This window comes from Anopheles stephensi, chromosome 2 (assembly GCF_013141755.1).
Source record: "Anopheles stephensi strain Indian chromosome 2, UCI_ANSTEP_V1.0, whole genome shotgun sequence".
NCBI lineage: Eukaryota > Metazoa > Arthropoda > Insecta > Diptera > Culicidae > Anopheles > Anopheles stephensi.
In genome coordinates this window covers 11,195,461-11,211,201 of record NC_050202.1, presented here as the reverse complement: position 1 = coordinate 11,211,201, position 15,741 = coordinate 11,195,461, and the positions used below count along the sequence as shown (strand labels likewise).

At 43.7% G+C, this 15,741-nt stretch overlaps 1 protein-coding gene across 1 annotated transcript in view; it reads left to right on the top strand.

Moving 5' to 3' along the window:
- Window positions 1-1,040: 1,040 nt before the first annotated feature.
- The window catches only part of LOC118503953, a 66,205-nt gene continuing 51,504 nt past the window's right edge, over window positions 1,041-15,741 (top strand). Inside the window, exon 1 of the mRNA XM_036037838.1 lies at window positions 1,041-1,190. The gene's annotated coding sequence lies outside the window, so the exon portion shown is untranslated. The remainder of the gene's footprint in view (window positions 1,191-15,741) is intronic.

Sequence of the window (15,741 nt, the reverse complement as noted above, 5' to 3'; positions counted from 1 at the left end):
AGAATCTGGTGCTGCTATCATTGAAACACCGGGCTGCTCCATTTATACTGCCTCATAGCAAGCTCCATTGAGCACGTATATAGACATGAACAGGTCGCCAACCCTGTTCCAGGAAACTCGTTCCAGAACTACATACTTCGACCCATTGCTGCATCCGTATGGTTCGTCTCTACTTGGTGTAGCCTCAATATATCTGGCTGTGCTCTTCTCTAGGGCCTGTGTCGATCAGGTTGCTGGCGAGCACCTTCCTCCCTGGTGGGCAATGAGTCCTTCCAAGATGTAGATCCGAAGCTTCTTGAAGGATAACTCAGACCCTTGCTAGCCTATTCTGACTCAATACGTACACGGCGTCCAAATATCTGTTAGCAAGCCCACCTTGCAAGCCACCGCACAAATTACCGCAACAAAGGTAAGGACGTTTGCGGTTCAGAGTACTATTAAGTTCATAAACGTATCGTCAGTTCCTTTCAAAGCTCTTAATTATCTCTTCAGTAGGATGAAAAAATCCTTAAAAAACAGGTTGCAATAAAATTATCAATAAAACTAAGTGTGAAAGGATGTATAAAATCAATGAAATGTATTTTTGTAGTTTTCATATTCAAATCTTCAATTATGGGGAATGATATGGCAATTGTTGAACACAACGTCCAAAGCAATTTTCATTATCGGTCGTTTTAAACGCTCACAGTCTGTTTCAGCATCTACTCACTAGGCACCTCTCACTGGCTCATCTCACTTCTCACTACCAAATGGAGAATGAGTCAAAAAAAGCTGACAATTATTACTAATTTGAGTTGATGCACATGCACAATTTCATAAATTTAATTTAGAGAATGTTTTCCCTAACGCAAATTATTAGATTTATCTAAAAATAACCACAAAACAAACGCAAAAAACAACTCAAAAGGCTTTTCTTTCCACTCACACTGTAAACTCAAACAGGCCCTTTCGTCTGACATCTCACCTTTTGACAGCAGCTGTCACCGTCACACGACATATACTTTGCTCTCTTTCACACCGGGCAAGAGTGAGCCGATCGACACGATCCACTCGATAACGGTGAAAACAAAATGTCTACTTCTGGCCGACGGCTGCAGCGAGACAGTTTTTCGTGTTCACGGTGTTAACATTCAGTGGCAGGCTCGTGCGTAATTTTCACGCGTCGTACGGCGAATTTTCCGAACGGGCAGGTTAATACTCAACTGCGATATCTTGCTTGGCCCGGGGGCCATCTCACAACGGGTGTGTGTGTGCATTTTGGGTTAAAGCAAAGTAACAAATTCCCGCAGGCTTTCTTCATCGTCCATCTCGATCGAGCCTACCCTTGTTGGCTGTACCACGTCTCGCTCGCTCTAGTGCTCTTGTCTCCGGTGGCTGCTGCTTCCTGCGAAGTCTTTTCGCTGTTTGTTACCGCGGTGTTCTTCATCTTGCGGTGCTCAATATTCGCGCAAACCCATTCTCATCCATTCTCGCTCGTGTCCATTCATTTCCTTGCGGCCCAAACGGCAACGACGACGACGGCGGCGGGCTTGTGTGTTTGTTGGTTGCGCCCTCGTTCCGTGGTCGATGTGGCGCTAGTGTGAGTTATTAGTATTTTCCAAAGCGGTTCAGGATTGGAGAAAAAAAACTCATTCTGCAGCAGGCTTTGGAGTGTGAAAATGGCCAACGGTGCCGAATCGCAGTAGACCAAGCATAATATCCTTTTGATATTGGTAAAAGTCCTGCAGATAGCGCAGCCAAAAGGGAAAAATCCATTCCCCGTGTATACCTGTGTGCAGTCGCGTGTATATGTGTATGTGTGTTAGTGCAAAGGAATCAGGCCGAAACGACGACGTTTTCTTTCACCGATGCGCCCATAAATGGAACCAAATTGCCGCCACCGCTTTTCCACGGTCGAAAATTCGCTCGCCCTCGCGGGTGATAAACTTCTGCAAGCGTTCCTATTTCATCGAGTGGCTTTTCCCCGGTTCCAAGTATAAAAGGTGAAGTGCGTTTTCTCGGGTTCGGATAATTTTCATCCCCATCTTCCTTGAGACGGGTTTTTTTTTCGTCCGTCTCGCTCTCTGTTGCGCTTGAAGCTGCTGCACACACAAAAACACACACACACAAACACAGTCATCGTCTCCGTTTCTCATCGTGCGGAGGTTGTATGTTGGGAGCAGCACTGCTGGCGGTGAAAGGCAACGGTGCGTGCGTACGTATGTGTGAATGTGTGTGTGCATATGTTGGAGCTACAAAAATAAGAATAAGAGCGCTCAGGTGAACAACGAAACGGTGGAAAACAACCGAAACAGCGGGCAAGAAGAGAACCGAAGCGAAATGAGCGTGTGTGAAGGAAGAGCAGTTTGCAATGAAAATTGTGAGTGCTTGTGTGTGTGCATCTCGCGCGATGTCTAGTGTGTGTGCGTGAAATCGAGAGAGGGTTCTGCTGTGTTGAAGCAAATGAATGAAAAGCATTAAAACGAAAAAAATGCACATGAAATATGCAAAAAAATAGGTGAAAATTAGATCTCCTTTACACTCTCGCATCTGCTGCTGCCCTGTGTGCGAGAGTGTGTAGGGTGTAAGTGTGACGTACGTGTGACGTGTGCAGAAAAGGGGCTGGTTGGGCAGTAAATGCGCGTGTGTGTGAGACAGGGAGAGCAAACGAACGAGCGAACGATAGAGAGGGAGAACGGATGAGAGCAGAAATGCAAAATCGATCTCGTTTCGGGGCAACATTTTGCTTGGAAAGTCACGGCTTTTTGCTGCTGCTTGCAAAGTAGTGAAATGTAATATGCTTCGGCGGTGCCAGTGTGTGCGTGTGTGCGGGATTGTGACAGCTCGTGCGTGAATAACGCGGCCTGCTTAGCGTTCTATTTTTTCGCGTTCCTACCTTAACTCAGCACAGCTAGCTGAGGGATTATTTGTTTCGAGTGGTTGCTTCGATCCGTGTGTGAGTGTGTGGATGTGTGTATGTTTTTGCTGCTTGATGGAAGAAAAACAGCTCAATGCAACCACTGCTGCTGCTGCTGCTGCTGATTCCCGAGGTGTGAGATGTCCGGGGCATCAGTTGATGTCACAACACACACACACACACAACCGCATGAGCGCACGATGTTAAAGGACGGGCCTAGCGAGCTGAAGTCTAGAGCGAAGAAGTAAATCCAAGGAGAAAAAATAATGCGAAGAAGAACCAGTATTTCAAGGGTCTGGATGAAGAAAAGGGTGTAGAGAAAGGGAACAAAACACACACACCACATCTTTTTTCTCTCTTCATCTCTCTTCTCTCGTCTCACTCTCACACAGGAAGGTACAGCATAGATCTGAGTGTGTGTATGCGCCTATAGTGACTTTAACCCCGGTCAACTCGCTCGCCGATGTGTGTGTGTGTGTGTTGGTTTTGTGCAGGATTCAACAGCATATGCTCTGGGCACACACACACACGCACAGGGCCGTTGTGTGGGGGGAAGAAAACATACGCATAATTTAGGGAAGCTGCTGATGAAGAGAATGGGGAAAGGTGTTTGGCAGCAGCAGCAGCCCACCTGCGAGTAAAGCCATGACTAATTGCCGCGCGAACAGCGCAAAAATTGTTGCGAAAACATATTTTAGACCAAGAGCAAAAGCAACATACATACAGACGCAGAGGAAGAACAAATGACAAAACCCAAACAACAGGAGTCTTCATCATTGACTGTAGAGCTCTACAACCACGGAAGGTGTTTGCCTGCCGTTTCTGGCTTCCTTGACTTGATAATATCCGTAAAGGGATAATAGTTCCGGATGGGATTCGATACCCGATCCTTCCCAACATAACAGCAGAAAAGTTGAAAAAGTCTCACTCTTGCTAGCTGATTTGACAGCTCCCCAGTTCCCACAACGGATTCGTGCGCTGTCGTCATCGAAACGGCAGAATGTTTTTTTTGTTATTCTGCTTCTTCTCTTGAGTTTTCGCTCGTTCTCTCTCTCTCTCTATCACTCTCATTGTTTCTTTCGCCAAATCGATAGAGGGCGCAGATAAGCTAGCTCTGGTTCTGGTTTTTATTGTTTCTTGTAATAAATGGCACAAGTGGGAAATTGTTTGCTCACTATCAATTCATGATAGATAGACACGTTTTGTTTTCCATTTGAAACAAAAAAAATTCTTTAAATTGGTTTAAATTTCATAGTATGCTTCAACGCCTAGTAAGTTGTGTGCAATAATCGAGGAATTGAGTTTGCTCTTCCTGTCATCTTTCCTGTTTGTTTTACCACCCTCTGTGTGTGTGTTTGTGTGCGTATGATCAGGCGCCTGTGACCGGGGGTTGCTGCATTTCTTTTTAGTCTAAAGAGAAAAAAACAAGACTGTTTTTGTGTCTATGTATGCGTATTGACTTACATAGAAGCTTGCTTTTTGAAAGGTGTGAAAACAGCCCCCTAAGTAATCGTCTCTGACTCACAGGAAGACGCCACCAAGAGGGAACGAGCAAACGAGGGCGTCTCGTATAACGATCAACCACACGAAAGACGGAAGAAAACCTTAATGCACTTCAACCAAATTCGAACGTAATGCAACAAAAACAACCAACACCAATGCGAAGGGTAGACTTACTCACTGCACGCCAAAACTAGGCTCCATCAGTATGACAGTGTGTGAGTGTGTGCGTGTTTATGGAAGAAAACATTTTAAGATTAGATTTCACATTTGCATCTTTCGCGTACTCCGATGCTCACCAGACTCATCGTGTGAACTACTGCCATTTGATGACACCGAGCGAAGATGTTGTCGTTCACTACCTGGGCGCCTGAACCTTGATGTGTACAGTACTGAGTCAAGTAAGCTAAGGGGGCGCACAATCCGGCGTGCTGTGAAAAAACATCTTAATCAGGTAGCCGTGTGAAAGCGAGAGAAAAAGGTTTTGTCTGCGGAAAATCTCTAGACCTACTGCAATCAGCGAGCAATAACAAACGGCAACGATACCGCTCAACGTGTGTGCCTGTTTGTGTGTGTGTGTGAGACGGCGTTTTCAGTGCTGCAAGGCAAAATCTGCAATTCAAATGCACACCCGAAAAAAAAAAAATCGCATCGAAAACTGGAGCAACAGATAGTTTGCACGTACGAAACGACGGGGCGTCGGTCTGTTGGAGAGTAGCAGCGAAATTTGTACAGGTAAATATATTGTTTATTGGTTGACTTTATATTGCATGCCTTAGTTTCATTTTAGGAAGGTAAAGTTGCTCTTATTTTGCATTGCAAGTTGATTGAGTTGGTACTGCAGGTATCTAAGGGTGCCATCTTTCACAATTGCACACTGGAAAATCCTCATTAGTTCCAACAATAATTGGTGGTGATTGTGAAGCTAAGACACCAGACTACTGAGATATGTTCTCCGGGATATAAAACGTCTACAACTCTCATGGCTGAAGTAATACCCTAGTGAAAATGTCTTACAGTACCCCTAGGGATGATCTTTGCCAAAAGGCCTTGTGAATCAAGTTATTTCCAACGTAAAAAAGATTGTCATTTCTTGGCTATTGGGTTAAACATGGATTAATCCATATTAGCATTTGGTAGAAGTTTAATCCTGCCTAAGTTTGCAAAGAACTCATAAGATCATGGGACAGACGCCACAAATAATCACTGTTTGTGTCACAAAAAAGGGGACCAACATTTTCCCATGGTAACTTCCAGCTAAGGAGAGAAAAGAGTTGTTGCGTGTGAAAATTAAAATCCTTTGCTACCCTTTTTTTTTTGAATGCGTATGGTTGTAGGGAAAGAGGTCACCAAAGGAATATCGCTTACGCCCACATGTTCCCAACTGTCGGGGAAACATTTCCCCCAAATACACATCTCTGGACGCATCATCATCTCCATGTGGGATTTCTCTCGTGTGGTCCGCGGAGAATTTTGGTTGCGTATAGGGCGGCTTCAGACATGTGTCAACAAACGGGCGGCAATGTTTTTTAAAACCGCTTCATCATCCGTCCTGTCTATCGCTCGCTAGTCTCTAGTCAGCGCGTTGTGTTTTAATCGGTACAAATAAGGCGATCGTGGCGTAGGTCCCTTAACTACCTAGGCAAATGCGATGAATCATTACGAGACGAGAAAGACCATACAAGCAGTGAATTATGTTTATCAGCTTTAAGACGATTCATGTTAGTATTAAGCTAACTTGATAGTGTTATAACTGTTTAAGGCTTAAACACCTACTTGTTGTTGGTTAAGTTGATTATAGATTATTGGAATTTCTTCCAGTTATATTCAACTGCTCATGGATGGTTATAAAACTGCTGTAATTTGGCATTCGATCACTTCAATTTTACCAAGACATATTTGTAACTGATAAGAAGCTGATAAGAGTTCCCTAAAATGGCACTAACCTTTTGAAATAGGTTCATTCGATTTGGAATTACTATTGAACAAAAAATGAAAACACATTTTAAGAAAATGTTTTATTATTTTGATAATGCACGAAAGTAGCCAGCAGCTTTATACCGAACCGGTTAAAGTGCCTTAACCGACAAATCAAGTCAGAGGTAGCAACAGCTGCTAAACTACCCCGGTTCGCAAACGCTCGCTCTGGTCGGATGCAGGACCATAGGGCGTGTATGTTGTTACATCACCGTCGGCTGGTTGGCCGGCTTGTGGCAACTCTCAGCCGGTGTAGAACGCAGGCGGAAAAATCTCGTACCGAAAATACGATTCGTCATCGGTCACACACACACGGGAAAACGTCCCGACCTACATTTCACACCATTCCGATTTGATGCACAGTTGTCGCAATCCTTGAGAATTGGGTTGGGTGGGATTGATATTTTAATGTCTTCATTTTACCCGTGTGTTTGTATGGAGGTGTTTGCTACGACATCTTTATGTCTTAGAAATTTCAAAAAAAGTTATTGTGGTTCAAAAGGATGATTTCGTTGTTGGGTTTAGAAGCGATACAAAAATTAAAATATCTGAGTGTTTATCAATGAAATAATATTAAGTTTAATATTACTAAGTGATCTATAAGATTCCTCTAAATATGTCTTGATGTCCAACCGAGTCTTCACACAATCTTCCCATCAAACAAAATGGTTTCAATAAGCGAAATGCTCAACCTACCTAGCTCAAACTTTTATGTGAAAATGGTAATGTTCTGCATCTGGTGGGACCTTCCAAAAATCCTATACTATGAGCTACTTAAGTACCAAAGTCTTGTCTTGTCTCCAAACTCCAAACGGGAAAATCTACTTATTGGTCTACAATTTCTCAGACATTGAAATGATCGATTTCCATCCTGGAAAATCGAAATAGGGACACAATTTGACAGGTGGTTGGCAATACTCTGAACTCTGACACCAGCATCCCTACCCATGAAAGTACCGAATTTGATCGATAACTAGAGCTTTGTTTTATCGTTCGAGAACTGTTGTGCATTCTGCAAACAGTCGTCAAACAGAAAGAAAATTTTATGTCTCATACTAAGGCTTACAAAACTTTTGAATCCGAGCCCAGATCTACAAGAACCAATCAGTCAGAGCGTATTGGCTCATAATACCAAACTTAAATTGGATCCCACCAAGTATGTCTATTTGTTCAGTTCTCAAGCTGTGTAAATTGGTAAAGGTGTGATGCGTGGAAACTTTTCAACATTCTCATCAATCAACCTGCCGTAAAGCTTCGTCGGTACGTGTGTACGTGGGTATGTTGTTGTAGCCCACGAAATCGAAGGAAAACAAAAAGAAAACAGAGGGGTAGAAAAACCAAAAAAAACGGCTCCTTCCGGGGGTGGTGTACGTTTCAAGCAACAAGCGGTTCAAACCGACAGCACATTATCATCCATCGTATTCGCTGTTGTGTTGTTTCCAACCTTTCCAACTTTTAGAACGCACACACACATACACGATGAAGCTCCCTTTTTATGCTGCTTCATGGCTTTTCAATTCTTTTCCTCCGGTTCTCCCTTGGCACAAACGATGGCTTCGTGCGTGCGTGTGTGTGAACTCATGTGGATCGTATGTGTGTACCACATTTGGGCAGTTTTTCTCACATTTTACCCAAGAACGCACTACACTCTTACGAAGCTCCCTCCCCAGCAGCTAAATAAAACGGAGGGAAACGAAGGGAGGGAGAGAGAGAGAAGTTGGTGTTGCGCTTGATCGAATTGTACCGGGCGAATGAACTGCTTTTTGCCCCTAATGCAAGAAGAACCATTTCTGACGTTCGTTTTCCCCCTACGTATGTGTGTGTGTGTGTCGAACGGACGCCACTTGCGCACTTTTCGACCATCTTCCGGTGTCTATTGTGTCTGCTTGGAGCGTTTTTTCCCTTCAGAATACGGCAACCAAAGAAGACGTCTAACGGACCGACAACGTCCGCTGACGGTTATCATCATCATCATCGAATGTGAAGAAACAGCGAAACGAAATCGCCTTCCTGCAAGGAATGATAGATTATTGAGCGAAGGAAGGGGATACCGGGGAGCGAGGCAACATTTGTGGCGTTTAGAAAAGCAAATCGCGCTTTGTTCTTTTTGCTAGCCGTTTTCCGCTGTCCGGTTGCATAAACGTATGCTAATGCTTGCGGTTCATAGGGTAAACATACTGCTTTTTTTTGGTACGTATGTGGGACGCGTATATAGCGGATGGCCATCCAAACGGAGATGGACTAGCTACAGCGTTAAGCATTTACCGGCTGTTGGCGTCCATCTGTTCGGGTCAATTTAAGAATTTCAGTCGTCTCAACTCAAATAGCTCAATAAAATACAAGATAATGCAATATAGATAGGTTCTAATTTGATATTGAAAATTGGAGAACAATAGAATGAACTTATTAAAATATGAAAATCATTGGGGCATTAAGGTTTAACACTTAATCTTCAGAACTTGTATCATTCATCCCATCGTCTATCAATTAGTTAAGCAGTTAGAGAGTAGTGAATTGAAGGTCAGATTATCTCAAGATTAAGAATGGTAAAAGGATATAAAGGTTCTACACTAAGCCATAGGTATGTAGCGGTGAGAATATTAGCTCTTTTTTGGGATTTGAAACAAACAAAATAGTCATTAAAATCGAGGTTTTCCCCTGGCAGGCCCGGGCGTCGAATCCCGTCTGGACCAGCAGCAAGGAATTCTTATCCGACTGCTTGCTATAATATCGCATAACGCTCACGGTCCAGCGCTTTCGTCTGCCAATCGATTATGACGGCCGTTCTGGTGGACGTATGAACGCCATCACTCCATCTTAGGTTGGGCCTACCACGCCTCCTCTGTCCCTGTGGACGGCCTAAAAAGACTTCACGGGCTGGGTCGTCCGGTGTCATTCTCATGACGTGGCCAGCCCACCGAAGCCTGGCGTGTCTAATTCGCTGCACGATGGTGAGATTTTAAATATGACAAAGTTCCATGCGTTTGTATGGCATTTCAGGATATTTTAGAATTAAATACACTTAATGCGCTAGATTCATTAAAAAGATATCATAAATTCTCATTTCAAACCCGAAAATGGAATTATGTATTTAGGGTGCCATAAAACCCCCCTTAATCAAGCAGCGAAACACGATAAATCATAAGACGAGATTAATCAACAAATCTTTCTCGGATGGGGCGCCGTTGCGAATCTCTCCACTTTGGCAAATGAGCCAGATTCGTCATTAATTATGCCACAGGGTGCACACTCCCTGACACTCACCGACAGACAGAGAATGAGAGAGCGTCTGCGGAGAAATCCCGAGTCCGTGCCCTTCGGAATTAAAATATCGCTTTAAATAGTCGTTAATTAACCGTCGCATTCAAGTGGACGGAAGCCGGGTTGGATTACCATCGGTGCAATTTGTACCGAGTGCTCGGCCAAGCAAATTGTACAGATTCTATCACTTTTCGCTCGTTACAGCATCCCGCTGTTATCCACCACCACCAACCCTGATTCTTGCTCTCGTGATCAACCAAATCAAAAAACGAAGATGTTGTACCTACTCCGTCAGTACTCTTAGCATTTTCTGCTGGCAAACAGCACCTCAACCGGCGAGAGTGTGCCGTAGCAAGAGAAGAGCATTTTCGCAATGACGACAGCTACGATGCAACTCTGTGTGCTGCTGCTGGCACAGTGGGAGATTAGAAAACAGTCGTCCTTTTCGGTTGTATGTGTGTGTGTGTGCGTGCTGGTTTGGCTTCTTCATTGGGGATACTTGAGGTTCTCCCGGTAGCTCTCGGTTGATTGTGCATCGGTTCCATTTTCCAACGCCGAGAAAACCCCGGCGCCGCTTTCGTGTGTGTTCGTTATGCTTTGGGGTTGCGGCTAGGGTAGGTAGGGTAGGTTAGCGGGGGGCGTGGTGGTTGGGTGTATTGTTTTTCACCACCCAGCAGCCTGGGTGTGAGGTTTATTTTACGACGCTATTTTCTCCTTTGACGTCAGCGGAAAACTCACGGGTTCATGCTCATGCTAACGGTCAACCCGATATGCGCGCGTGTGTGTGTGTGGGTATTGTGGTTAGCTATGATCCTGCTTGTTAGAAGAAAAAAAAACAGGCATGTGAGAACGAGAGCAAAACGATGGTGCTGCTGCGAGAGCGCTTTTGATGTGTTTCCGTTTTGGTCCGCATCGGCGGAATAGAACGATCGCGCGTTTAACTTTATTTTGTTGAAAATAGTGCGCCATCTCTGTTTTTCGGCCCCAGCTTCAGGTTTTCCTTTTCCATCATGCAGATACACACACACACACGGCCACACTATGTTAACAGCGTGTTTGAAACGTGAATACGCTTTTACCACCCTCTCAACCCCAAAGACACCCCGGCTTTGCCTGACGTTTTGCACCGCAAAATGTTCATCATAAAATGAGCTTCTTGCCGCTAGTGCGATATTTGAGTTCGAGCTCGTGCCGGCGGACTGGCTGCACGGGTATGACGTCAAATATGTGATACTCTGGCATCATCATGGTCAGCAGGTAACCCATCCCAATCTTCACCCACCGGTAGGGCGCCAGCGAGCAATCACTTTTCGCGAAGAGGTGATTGTGTCAGTTATCTGGGCGCTGTTGGAACTGTCGGAAGCCAGATGTGTGTTGGTTGGTTGGTGTGGTGTGTGTACGTTTGGCTTTTGGCAAAGGGTAGCGGCATTTGCAACATTTTATTAATTGGGTTAAAACAAATTATGAGCAAATCGGTTGCATTAATTAACGGTTGCAGTTGAAGCTGGTAGAATTTTTATGGCTTTTTAGCCAATGTTGGGTATTATGTTGGCGAATATAAATTAATTCGGTCAACTCATTCAGAAATTCTAATCGTTATTTGACTGACTACTTCAACCGCTTTGCGGACTTGGTCTGCTGCAGAAGTCCTCAAGCCTCCTGTCGATGCGATGTCCCTCAGTAACACCATCAGCTATATTGCGATTTGAGTCTCTATCCATAGGACTTTAAGAACTGGGTCGACTGGTGCTATTCTCATGACATGACCAGTCAACCAAGAAGCCTGTCAGGTCTCACAATGATGAGATCATTTTGCAAATCAATGCTCGTCACTATAGCGGAGATCTTCCAATGTTTTATCTGTATTGTAGCTCTTCCAATGCTCCTCCACATAGATGGGCTCAAGAATCCTGCCGATGCTGTTTCCATTTTCTATTCTCAAGGGTGGCTAAAAGGGGCTTTCAATTTTCCAAGCTCCATACGTCTCTGGGACAAGGACCCTGTCAGTTTTCGGTAGAGACCTTGTCCTAGCGGCGTAAGTAAATGTTCAGCTCCAGGTTTTTCAACTTTAGGTACAAGAGTTTAAAGATCGAGCTCTACGACTTACATTCGATTTAATCATACGAAATTGCACTTCCGGCTATACATTTCAATTGGTCCTGAGTCTTCCAATCTACTAAAATTCGGAGAATAAGAAAACGTTTCAATAAAAAACCGATAATGCAACACTACCGGTTCAACTGACCTCGTACTCTAGCCAAAAGCCATAGCGTCACGCATGGAGGATCATCCCCTTGAAGTGTCTGTGTGTGTGTGCGCGTTTTTTATGTGAGTCGCAATTGACCTCGTACCTATATCACCAATAAGTTGCGCCCTACTTCCTTGTTTCTTGATTAAAACAGAGACGCGCGCAAAAAAAATGAAGCAAAATGGAAGAAGAATAGACAGGCCATCAATACCACCACCCATGATCATCATCCAACGCCTAGTTTCGATTCGCCTCCCTATCAGGCGGTACTTCCTGTACTGTGCGTATGCAGCAGTGAGATTATTTGTTTCCTCATTTTTCATATGACCACTGGTCAAAACAGTGTTGAAAGACTGTTTTTTCTTTGGTCCGTCCTACTGAAGGACAATCCTATACCAAATCCACGACCCCTACAGCGTTAGTTGACTACCTTTGGTTCTATGTAGGGATTAATTTTCCGGCGCAGAAGAGAAAGAGGGAAACAATCACCTCACGGTCAGCCAAAAAATGAGGCCAATCTACCGACTGTGGAGCCGATGTGTGGTGTGTGCGCCACCCTGGTGGTTTTGCTTCTTCATTTAGTTCGATCATCGTATTGACGAAGAAGTGGAACACACGTGGAACTTCCAAATAGGAAGTGTTCCCTGCAGTGGGTCAAAGTAGGCAACGGCGAGAAAAAAAAAACACAACGAACGCTACTGGAAAGACAGACTGCGTCGGATCAGCATAAGTAATTAATCTTTACGACCTCTCATGCTTTCCTGCGGAGCTGGTGTGTGTGTGTGTGTTGAGACTGAAATGATCGACATTGTCGCGTATGCAACAATGTGTCGGGCTTCATTGACTGGGAGGAAGAAATGAAAAGCGAAAGGTCATTGTACGATAGTAAAACAGTAGTCTAGTTCTCATTTTCTGTAGAATGCGAACAATCAGAAGGGAGCGCCTGCAGGGTTTTCAAAATGAATAGACCATGTACTGAGCAGCTTTTGGACTCTGTTCAGAAACAAGTGTATCATTGGGGTTTGTTATTCCTACAGTTGTTTAAATAATAATTTGCTGCTGCTTCCGTCGACCGACCAATTAACTCAAATTTATTACTTTAATGCTTTATTGGCTTACTGAATAAATCTAGAATTTAGAAGAATTAATCATTGCATATTAAAAAAGTCTTCAAAATCTCCTGACTACATTATAGAGTGTCTTTAAACTGAGATTATTTTGCCAAAGAAAAATCGTTAAAATCGCTGGTTTAGATTTTCTATTGCGAAGCATTTGCTCGAATTCATTTTAGGACTTAGGACTCTAAAAAAAATCTTTCGCTTGTGACTAAGGCTAGTCTTGCCTGTCAGTTTGTATGTAAAATAAACTGTCTTAAGTCATTGTAGACCTCATTTTCAGGGTCAACTGGAACCTGTCGCACTATTGAGTTTTTTTTTTCAAGGTAGAGATACCTGAAGCGATTTATTCAGTAACTTCGAGGCTGAAGCCCCATTGTTTTAGAAAGGCAAAAAAGGATCTTCAGCTTCTGGATCTTGCAAGGTATTGAGAAATAGCAAAAGAGTCAAGTTCTACTTTAATATGTGATACGTAAAAGAGTCCAACAATTTCCTGGACGTCATTAGTTCATCTGGAAAACCCTGTAAGCCATGTGTGTTTGAAGGTTGTAACATAAAGCGCTTTTTTCGATTTCGATTACTTGTTTGTATGAAAACTGTGTCCCACAACCAGGATTTCCCACTGCGTCACGTTCATTTGGACTTTTCCCTCCACCTCATGGATTGTACGGCCCTCTGGAGATGGAGCGATGATGAAGTTGTTTGTTGCCCTCTTCCGCCTTAATCGTAATTATGTGTTCGATATTAATTATAATGCCCTATTGCTTCGATGACTTTGGGCGCTGCTTATCTTACTAAAGCAAACCCCCCTTTTACTCACCCAGCAAAAAAAGGGCGGACGATGTGAAAGTCGCCTGCTTTCAGGCAGGAAGGAACAGCAAAACAGCTCTCGCGTTATCTGTGTTGGAGCGCGTTTTTTCCTCGCTCTGTTTTTTTTTCTTGCTTTTGCTGTTGAATTGCGTAAGCAACGTGTTCCACCAGACTAACCTGCTGACTTTGGTGTGTTTATACGCGAACCACAGCGGCCTTGTCGATCCGATAAAATCGCGACTAATGTAAAATAAACAACGGCTACCAAATCGGGGCCGCAGAAAGAAGCCGCCAGCCGCCGGGCCAATAATTATTTAACGTGCTTAAGAGGAGCGAAAGAAAGTTGTCCATTTATTTAAGATGAATCTGGTGGGCAGATAATTGTCTCTATTAAGTTACAAGCAATGTGCAAAGAGGGGGAGCAAATACAAAAAAGGAGGAACCACAACAACCATGCATTCATAATAGCTTTACACACATTGACAAAATAATAAAAAAAACCGGCCTTTGTAAGGTTGGCGCATTCGTAGCAACAGGCAGAGGCACGTCCTGTGTGCTAGCAATTGCCGGCGCCACCTCACTCGTGCAGTGTTTGTGTACTTAAAACGAGCGCTAGAAAATAAATAAACCAAACGAAACGTACGTTACTGGCGGAACCAGCAGTTCTGTTTAGCTTTCGCTTGGTCGTCGTGGTCGGTCACGCTGCACGTTTTGAAGTGCAAAAAAGTGCATCAGCGATAAACAAATGGCAATGATGTGTGTGGTTTGGGGTGGTGATGGTGGTGCTCCAAGGTAGTGATGTTATCAAACTTACAATGTGTTATTTATGCATTGAAAACCAGCACCAATGCTCGAGTTCGGGATGTGATTTTTGCATTTGATTTCGTATAAATGTTATTCCAATTTTGACACGGATGCGTTTGATTTGTTTTGCTGTTTGGTTGGTTGATTTGATTTGTATACGTTTCGCGATGTACAAACATGTGAAGCTACTTATTTGTGGATCAATTAATAAGAGGGTAGGGCTTGTTAAAATTATGATAAAAACCCTGCCGCCCTAGAAGGAAATTGATTTTACAGTTGATGGAACGTCATTTGTTCTTTTACTGTGTCACAATATATATCCTCAGAAGGATGGTTTGTTCAGCATTTCGGGCTCATTATAATTTTACTGGCGCGTAGTCCCCAATTAGATTTGATGCTCGGTCCTACCGGATGAGATAGAAGCCTCTACCATTAAGCCACCAGGCTGTCCCGCTCTAGCGTTGCTAGTAGCCATTGAAAAGCGTGACATCCACGCTTGGTTCGAATTCGTTATTACTTGGAACTTTATAAAAGACAAGCTACGTTTTTTTTTAAATATTTTTCTGTAAAATATTTGTTTTGAATTTAAATGATTTCCAATCTGATGGGAGATACAAAAAGCCGAATACGACTGTAAACATTTCAACACGCAATTAAAGTATTTTCACGTCTTGTTCTGCCTTTTTTTTTTTGTTCCACTACCTGGCGGAGATGGTGTTCCGTTTTCCGTTCCCAAGCGGCGCCCCATTTAATCAGCTAATTACGTCATTGTGGTCCGAAACACAGCGGAAACAGCATAAAAGACGTCCCGCGAAGGAAGAGTCCCCGACGAATGTGACGTCGTCGACCCCTTCATCAACTGCTTTCCCGGGCGTGCTCTATGTAGCAGTGAAGGGGCACTGATTTATGCTCACACGCCAAACCTTTGGCACCCGTAGCTTTTGGGCCGTATTTCATTTCGATAGCACAACGTACAGTGTGTTGTTTTTCTTTTCCTCTAAATACGTTCTAGTATCGCGGCGGAAACATACCGTGTATGCCTTTTTTTATCGGCAGAAGGCTGGTACGATTGGCTCATGTGAAAAAAAAATCCCGGTATGTTTCATAATTTATGACTTACTACGAATATC